Here is a 9,002-nt window from a genome sequence, read left to right as displayed (position 1 = left end):
CTGTTGCTAATGCCAAGCTTGTTAAGGTTATTTGCGCAGGGGTAGCGACTATATTCGAATTTGTTTTAATTCTTCTTTTCTTCCTGGACAGTGAAGCTTAGTATGCACCTCTTGCGAAATGAGGTCGCGAAATATTTTTCCTTCTTCCGTGCGGAATTTTGACATTTGCTCGCGAAAACTAGTCTGTGTGTTTGCTGTTAGATGTCGCTTTTGATAACTGGAAAACGACATCAGCTGTTGTTTGTTTATTTCTTTTTTATATTTCTGCTGTCATTTAAATGTTTTAAATAATGTATTTTATTAATTCATCACGGATGTGTATGAAATCGGTAACAATTGTAAACCTATTTGCCATTCATGAAGCTCTCAGGGAAGTGATGTACTCAGCGTGAATCATGTTTTGAGCATGATTAATCATAATGCTTATTTGTGACGGTTCCGGATGTCTCGGGGAAGTTCAGTCTGACCAATTTAGACAGCACAATTCCTGCCATCGGAAATTTAAATCATTGGCTGGCCATTTTCTATCTAAATTGGCTGCTTCTACCGGTTCCAGAAGACCCAGGGAAATGATCGAAATTCGCTCAAACCAAATCTATTGTAATTGTCCGAATCGTAACTCTTAATCGGCGTTTGACCATTAAGAAGCAAATCTGATTGCCTTGGCCGCCTTTACCGCTTTCACAAGTCTCGGGGAAACTACCTTTCGAAACACGCTTCGGAATCCGGAAATATAACGCAAATATAACAACCGACTCCGACTCAATCGGTTTCAGGTTGTAACCCGTCAGGGTAACAATTTAGCACTGGGTGGAAATATACCTTTTTTTACGTATACACTCCGTAGAGTGTATTGTTTACGTAAAATTATGCTCACCACTGTTCCATATGATCGTTCGCTTTTTACGTTAAATTTTGTTTATATTTTTGTTTGTGAACGATTTTGTTAGATCAGATAGGTGTAGTAATTTTTGTTAAATATTTGTATATTAATAACATAGGGTTTAGTCAGGTAACCGCTCTCCTCTCGCTGCGAAAAGTGTGCGGACTATGCTGTACCATAGCGATGACAGCTATGCGGGATGTGCGTTTTTTTGGTGTTGGTGATAGTGGAGTGCGGAAGGCGGCCATCGAGTTAGAAAGTGACGGACCACGGCAACGAAAAGACGTCCAGAAAATTATTGTTTTTATTTCGGGACAGTTTCCCGCCACCGTAACGAACGTTCAGTGCGCGTGTGCGACGGTCGATTTCCGTCGAAAGTGCCGGTCCGTGGTCCGGGTGCTCATTTGTTTAGTGGTGCTGGATCGCCGTCGGGGGAAGCTAATTCCCAAGGAGCTTTCGCTTCCCCGGCTAACCGTTAAGGATCCGACGCACCCGCCCCTCTCGCTGCAGAGGATAAGTCGAACGAGCCTTGCTCTCCTCTGCAGCTAACAGCCAAGGAGAGGGAAGCAGGTAGGACAACGGTTCCACCTGGGAAGAACACTGCGGTGTCTTCTGGGATTCCTTGCGGGGAGCAAGTGAATCCGGTGATTAGTCACCAACGTCGCTAGGGAGGTTCCAACAAAGGAGCCAAGCTCACCTCCCTAGCTAATTGTCAAGGACCGCTGCCGGAGCAGCCAACGTTCAAAGGAAAACGCGGCCGTTGTTGTCCCGGCCGGTCGGAGGAAACCGCCCGCCTTTCCGCCAGCAGTAGCAGATCACCAGCAGCAGCAGCAGTTGAGAGAGTAGCGGAGAATAAAAGTCGGTAAATTTAATAATTTATTTTGTTTGTTTACTTTTTTTCTTGTGAAACGAAAATCCGAAATTCTGTAGAAGCACCTAGGCCGCCCTGAAACGAAGGGTACGCCGGGCAAATAAGAACCCGAGTAGCGGGCAAACCCCTACTTACAAGGTCGAACCAAACCCTAGGCTTTAAACTTTGGCTGACGTTAAAAATCGATTATGATAACAATGGCTACTACTAAATGTTCTGGAAGTCTCAGGGAATGCTACCAATAATCAGTACGGATACAAACCTATTTTTGGTATAACAATTGTGAGAATCGTAGTTCAAATTTATTGCCATAAGTAATTCGTGGTAATTCTTATTGCATGAAACACTAGAGAGGTTTAAGGAATTGCGCATATTGCTACTACTTGCATTACTGCCACAAGAAGCATAATTGTCCCATGTGTATAGGGATTCCCATAGCACATGGGACAGTTTTGCTTCTAGCGGCAGAATACCTCACACAAAAAATGCTGTTCAAGTCTGATATTACACCGAAAGTTAGACGAATTAACTGAATTCTAATTTGATGGTCAGATTGACCTTGTATGTAAATTATGGAAAAGATGTTATAAGCCTTTTACAATCAGTCATAATACAATAATACGTTATAATCCATTTAAAACGAGTGTATTGCTAGTTAGGCACTTTTCAATCAGTTGGGTCCTTTCATAATCAGTTCGGTCATAAAAATCAATTAGGCCCTTTTATTAATTGTTGTAAAATCGCTATCAAAATTCTTCATGATCAAATGTTGCGTTATGTATTGTCGCGCTTATAATAAAATCTCACATTGCGGGCGTCTGAAAGGCGCATCAAATATAGCCGCAGTTGCTCCGCAAGCAGATTTCAGTGGAGCTTTATTTTTCTGCCAGCTGTGTGCTTTTCGAAAGCTTCAAGGAAAAAGCTGCCTATAAATTTATATGGGCGGCTGTCACGCGCCTATCTCAATTGAGCTTTCATATAATCGCATATCGAGCGATTATCCTGCAAGGCACAATACGTGCTCGGGTAGATATTTGTTAATGGAAAACATGAAATTTCAATTTGTTACATTTTGCAGTTAGGCCCTTTTCAAATGTTTGGATAGAACTGGGTAGAGATAAATTGTAATTTTAATTGTAAATTTATTACCCTGCTGGTTACATATGTCAGGTCAAGGAAGAAAAAAATATTAATAAAATTATAAATTCAGAATCAAAACAAGTATGACCCAAAAAAGCTCCTATGCCTTTCACCAGTAGCTGGTCGAAAACACTACGGTGCGATCTTTTCAATTTCGTCCGAGTGATAGCCATCGACAGGGGAAATCTTAATTTGCTGCTGTTATAGTTGACGGTGGTGCTTCTGCTGCGATCATGATCGGATGCTGCATGTTTCCTGTCATGATGGAAGTGGTTTGAACGGCCTGTTGCTATTGCTGCTGTTAGATTTGCTTTTGCTGCAGGATCCGAGCAACTGATGTAGCGATCATGTTGTTGCTTTGTGAGTTCTGAGCAGAAAGTTGATTCCTTTTGAGGGTTTAGCTGCTGTTAGACTTGACATTGCTCTTGTTGTTGTCGCTTCTGTTGTATCTATTGGATGTTTATAATGGGTGGGTGATTGCCAGATCCAGGATGTTGGTACGACGGTACGAGAATAATGGAGATATTTTGTAGCATCTGTCTTTTGTTGGGGGAAACTGCACTCTTCTTCTATTTGTTTGAGCTGCCATTGTGCTCGTAAGGACCAGATACGTCAAGGGGAGGTTGGTTCATGAGACTGGAGCCGCTGTTGCTAATGCCAAGCTTGTTATGGTTATTTGCGCAGGGGTAGCGACTATATTCGAATTTGTTTTAATTCTTCTTTTCTTCCTGGACAGTGAAGCTTAGTATGCACCTCTTGCGAAATGAGGTCGCGAAATATTTTTCCTTCTTCCGTGCGGAATTTTGACATTTGCTCGCGAAAACTAGTCTGTGTGTTTGCTGTTAGATGTCGCTTTTGATAACTGGAAAACGATATCAGCTGTTGTTTGTTTATTTCTTTTTTATATTTCTGCTGTCATTTAAATGTTTTAAATAATGTATTTTATTAATTCATCACGGATGTGTATGAAATCGGTAACAATTGTAAACCTATTTGCCATTCATGAAGCTCTCAGGGAAGTGACGTACTCAGCGTGAATCATGTTTTGAGCATGATTAATCATAATGCTTATTTGTGACGGTTCCGGATGTCTCGGGGAAGTTCAGTCTGACCAATTTAGACAGCACAATTCCTGCCATCGGAAATTTAAATCATTGGCTGGCCATTTTCTATCTAAATTGGCTGCTTCTACCGGTTCCAGAAGACCCAGGGAAATGATCGAAATTCGCTCAAACCAAATCTATTGTAATTGTCCGAATCGTAACTCTTAATCGGCGTTTGACCATTAAGAAGCAAATCTGATTGCCTTGGCCGCCTTTACCGCTTTCACAAGTCTCGGGGAAACTACCTTTCGAAACACGCTTCGGAATCCGGAAATATAACGCAAATATAACAACCGACTCCGACTCAATCGGTTTCAGGTTGTAACCCGTGAGGGTAACAATTTAGCACTGGGTGGAAATATACCTTTTTTTACGTATACACTCCGTAGAGTGTATTGTTTACGTAAAATTATGCTCACCACTGTTCCATATGATCGTTCGCTTTTTACGTTAAATTTTGTTTATATTTTTGTTTGTGAACGATTTTGTTAGATCAGATAGGTGTAGTAATTTTTGTTAAATATTTGTATATTAATAACATAGGGTTTAGTCAGGTAACCGCTCTCCTCTCGCTGCGAAAAGTGTGCGGACTATGCTGTACCATAGCGATGACAGCTATGCGGGATGTGCGTTTTTTTGGTGTTGGTGATAGTGGAGTGCGGAAGGCGGCCATCGAGTTAAAAAGTGACGGACCACGGCAACGAAAAGACGTCCAGAAAATTATTGTTTTTATTTCGGGACAGTTTCCCGCCACCGTAACGAACGTTCAGTGCGCGTGTGCGACGGTCGATTTCCGTCGAAAGTGCCGGTCCGTGGTCCGGGTGCTCATTTGTTTAGTGGTGCTGGATCGCCGTCGGGGGAAGCTAATTCCCAAGGAGCTTTCGCTTCCCCGGCTAACCGTTAAGGATCCGACGCACCCGCCCCTCTCGCTGCAGAGGATAAGTCGAACGAGCCTTGCTCTCCTCTGCAGCTAACAGCCAAGGAGAGGGAAGCAGGTAGGACAACGGTTCCACCTGGGAAGAACACTGCGGTGTCTTCTGGGATTCCTTGCGGGGAGCAAGTGAATCCGGTGATTAGTCACCAACGTCGCTAGGGAGGTTCCAACAAAGGAGCCAAGCTCACCTCCCTAGCTAATTGTCAAGGACCGCTGCCGGAGCAGCCAACGTTCAAAGGAAAACGCGGCCGTTGTTGTCCCGGCCGGTCGGAGGAAACCGCCCGCCTTTCCGCCAGCAGTAGCAGATCACCAGCAGCAGCAGCAGTTGAGAGAGTAGCGGAGAATAAAAGTCGGTAAATTTAATAATTTATTTTGTTTGTTTACTTTTTTTCTTGTGAAACGAAAATCCGAAATTCTGTAGAAGCACCTAGGCCGCCCTGAAACGAAGGGTACGCCGGGCAAATAAGAACCCGAGTAGCGGGCAAACCCCTACTTACAAGGTCGAACCAAACCCTAGGCTTTAAACTTTGGCTGACGTTAAAAATCGATTATGATAACAATGGCTACTACTAAATGTTCTGGAAGTCTCAGGGAATGCTACCAATAATCAGTACGGATACAAACCTATTTTTGGTATAACAATTGTGAGAATCGTAGTTCAAATTTATTGCCATAAGTAATTCGTGGTAATTCTTATTGCATGAAACACTAGAGAGGTTTAAGGAATTGCGCATATTGCTACTACTTGCATTACTGCCACAAGAAGCATAATTGTCCCATGTGTATAGGGATTCCCATAGCACATGGGACAGTTTTGCTTCTAGCGGCAGAATACCTCACACAAAAAATGCTGTTCAAGTCTGATATTACACCGAAAGTTAGACGAATTAACTGAATTCTAATTTGATGGTCAGATTGACCTTGTATGTAAATTATGGAAAAGATGTTATAAGCCTTTTACAATCAGTCATAATACAATAATACGTTATAATCCATTTAAAACGAGTGTATTGCTAGTTAGGCACTTTTCAATCAGTTGGGTCCTTTCATAATCAGTTCGGTCATAAAAATCAATTAGGCCCTTTTATTAATTGTTGTAAAATCGCTATCAAAATTCTTCATGATCAAATGTTGCGTTATGTATTGTCGCGCTTATAATAAAATCTCACATTGCGGGCGTCTGAAAGGCGCATCAAATATAGCCGCAGTTGCTCCGCAAGCAGATTTCAGTGGAGCTTTATTTTTCTGCCAGCTGTGTGCTTTTCGAAAGCTTCAAGGAAAAAGCTGCCTATAAATTTATATGGGCGGCTGTCACGCGCCTATCTCAATTGAGCTTTCATATAATCGCATATCGAGCGATTATCCTGCAAGGCACAATACGTGCTCGGGTAGATATTTGTTAATGGAAAACATGAAATTTCAATTTGTTACATTTTGCAGTTAGGCCCTTTTCAAATGTTTGGATAGAACTGGGTAGAGATAAATTGTAATTTTAATTGTAAATTTATTACCCTGTTGGTTACATATGTCAGGTCAAGGAAGAAAAAAATATTAATAAAATTATAAATTCAGAATCAAAACAAGTATGACCCAAAAAAGCTCCTATGCCTTTCACCAGTAGTAGTAAACACTACGGTGCGATCGTCGAAAACACTACGGTGCGATCTTTTCAATTTCGTCCGAGTTCTCCGCGTCTAGCAACTGAATCTTTTTCCGGAAGTGTTTTTCGATTGATCTGCAAATCATCATGCTTCGATCACTGCCCACTAGGTTGATGGTGATTCCGTTCTGTTAAAGAAGTGGGAAGAAATACAATCTATAGGATCACAAGAATGAGTCACACTTACCGAATCTACCGGTGCGTCTAATTCGATGTAGATACGTTTCGCAATCGGCTCGTCCCTGCTAATCCATCGGCAGGTCGAAGTTGATGACAATGGTCACCTGTTCAACATCGATACCTAAGATACCTAAGGCGGAAGAATCTCTCCGTAACCTGGTGCTGCAGCCAGAATCAAGTGGTGGAACTTACCCCTAGACAAAACGTTCGTTGCAATCAATACCTTCTCTAGTCCGGCTCGGGATCGATCCAGAACGGCCAACCGTTGCTCCGCCGTTAGATCACCGGACAGTACCGCTACTGAGTGATTATCCTGGTCCAACCGGCCGTTTTGCGTGCCTGTTTCGATCGATTAACAATGCCGAAAATAAGTTTACTTGGAGTTTACAACTGTCCTATACATCATATGACAGAAAATGATCGCTTGTCCGACGGTAATCACACCGTACATGTTTGAAATTGCTTGATATTTCTCGTCCTGGTTGCGGCATTTGACGTAGTAGTGTTTGGTGTTATCGAGTGATTCTTGCTCCCGCACCAGAAGAATCATGATCGAATTGGTTACGATGTACTGGGCGAATCCCATCACCTCCCGCTCGTACGTGGCTAAAAAGAACAGCGATCATAACGCCCGCCTCGTCCGGTACAAAAATTGCAATCTTCTTAAGGTCGAACGCCCGGCTGTTCCGATGATGATATGATTAGTCAGCTTCGCCCCTTTGACGATCTTCTCACCGCGAACGGTTCATACGTGGGGAAAGGCAAATCACCTGCAGATAGTTTTTCAACGGATCTACTCGATTGAGCATTGCCAGCACGAAGGCAGTGGTTTTTCTTGTTCCCGACCAACTCTGGGCGATTATGTTCTGTGGCGGATCGGCCAACAGAGTAGGTTGAGCCGTCTTCTGAATCTTGGAAGGAGCGTTGAAACCCATAGCATAGACTCCCTGAAGCAGTTCCGAATTCATGTGCAAAGCTTCGAAAGTTTTAACCAAGTATAGCGGCGAAGAAGGATCCTTCACCCCCAGATCCAGCTTTGATTCTACTAGACCTTTGCGAATAAGTTTAATTAGCAAACTTGCATCCGCCGGGCTAAAAGATGAATCATGGATAATTTTAAAGCTGATATTAAATATTTCTGGAGAAAAATTTGAATAGGACGTAAGTAACAATGAGATTTTTTTGGTGTGTTTCTCTTCTGTTAATTACCCGGTCGTTTCAATATTTAGTACTCAACTCATTGCCTAATATTCTAGTAAAAACTATCGGCTTTCGATATGTACTGGAAAATTAGTGTAAAGTGTTATAAAGACGTAATAATCGAAACAGAAAGTAAACAGAGAGAGGCTCTCAATGTTACTTATGTCCTAATCAAAATTTTCTCCAGATTTCGACTTACTTGAATGCCTCTGCATCTTCCGTGGAGGAAGCTGTTTCTCCATTTTCGCTAGCAGCTTTTTTTTCTTTAGGAGCTGCTAAAGTCTTAATTTCTGTAGCTACCGAAAACAAAACTGCAGGTGCAGCCGTTTTTACGGGAGTAATTTGATCGCTGGTTCTACTGGCGGTGAACTAGAAGGTTTTTCCGCATTCTCTTTCTTTGGGCTGTCAGCCGCCGGCTCTGGTTCCTTATCCTTAGGGATACTCAGATCGATAACCTATTTGTATTGAAAAGAAAAATTCAAAACCTATGGAAAAATTATCGCTTCAAAAATAGGTTAGTTGGTTATGACAAAAACAACACTTACCGAGTGCAGAAATTTCCTGATCCTCCCTCCGCCTTTTTGACCGAGTTATCGGCAGCACTTGCCATTGTTTCGACCGGGTATTAAAATTCAAAAGCTACAATATATGGAAAAAGGTCCTAAACAGCACGGATACTGTCACTCCGGTGGTTTATTCCTTGCAATTGTCTGAACTTTTGCCCAGAGCGACCTTTCGGAAAAAAACGCCTTCTTTTGTCTGCTCACTTCGCTGCCATGAAACCGATGATGAGCGCTTTTTTCCAAACGAGTCACACGGTTGGCCCGATTGAATATGTCGCGCGTGTAGAGTATGCTTCCATTATGTTTGTTCTGTAAATTGACAAGGACATCTAAATATGCAAAGGAATGCTTGGAGGAGAGAAGCTACTGTTAAACACATACCGAAAGAGAAAGTCCTTTCCGAGGATCTTGATGTTGTATTTACTGTTGGCCCATTATCACCGTGTTCTGCTGCTGGGTGGTTACCAT

General features: G+C 42.4%; 1 pseudogene; it reads right to left on the bottom strand.

The window, feature by feature from the left end:
• Window positions 1-6,913: 6,913 nt before the first annotated feature.
• On the bottom strand, window positions 6,914-9,002 carry LOC131675884 (DEAD-box helicase Dbp80-like; annotated as a pseudogene).

This window comes from Topomyia yanbarensis, chromosome 1, assembly GCF_030247195.1.
Source record: "Topomyia yanbarensis strain Yona2022 chromosome 1, ASM3024719v1, whole genome shotgun sequence".
Lineage (NCBI taxonomy): Eukaryota > Metazoa > Arthropoda > Insecta > Diptera > Culicidae > Topomyia > Topomyia yanbarensis.
Note: the sequence above shows the minus strand (reverse complement) of the source record. Positions and strands in the feature narration are given on the sequence as shown.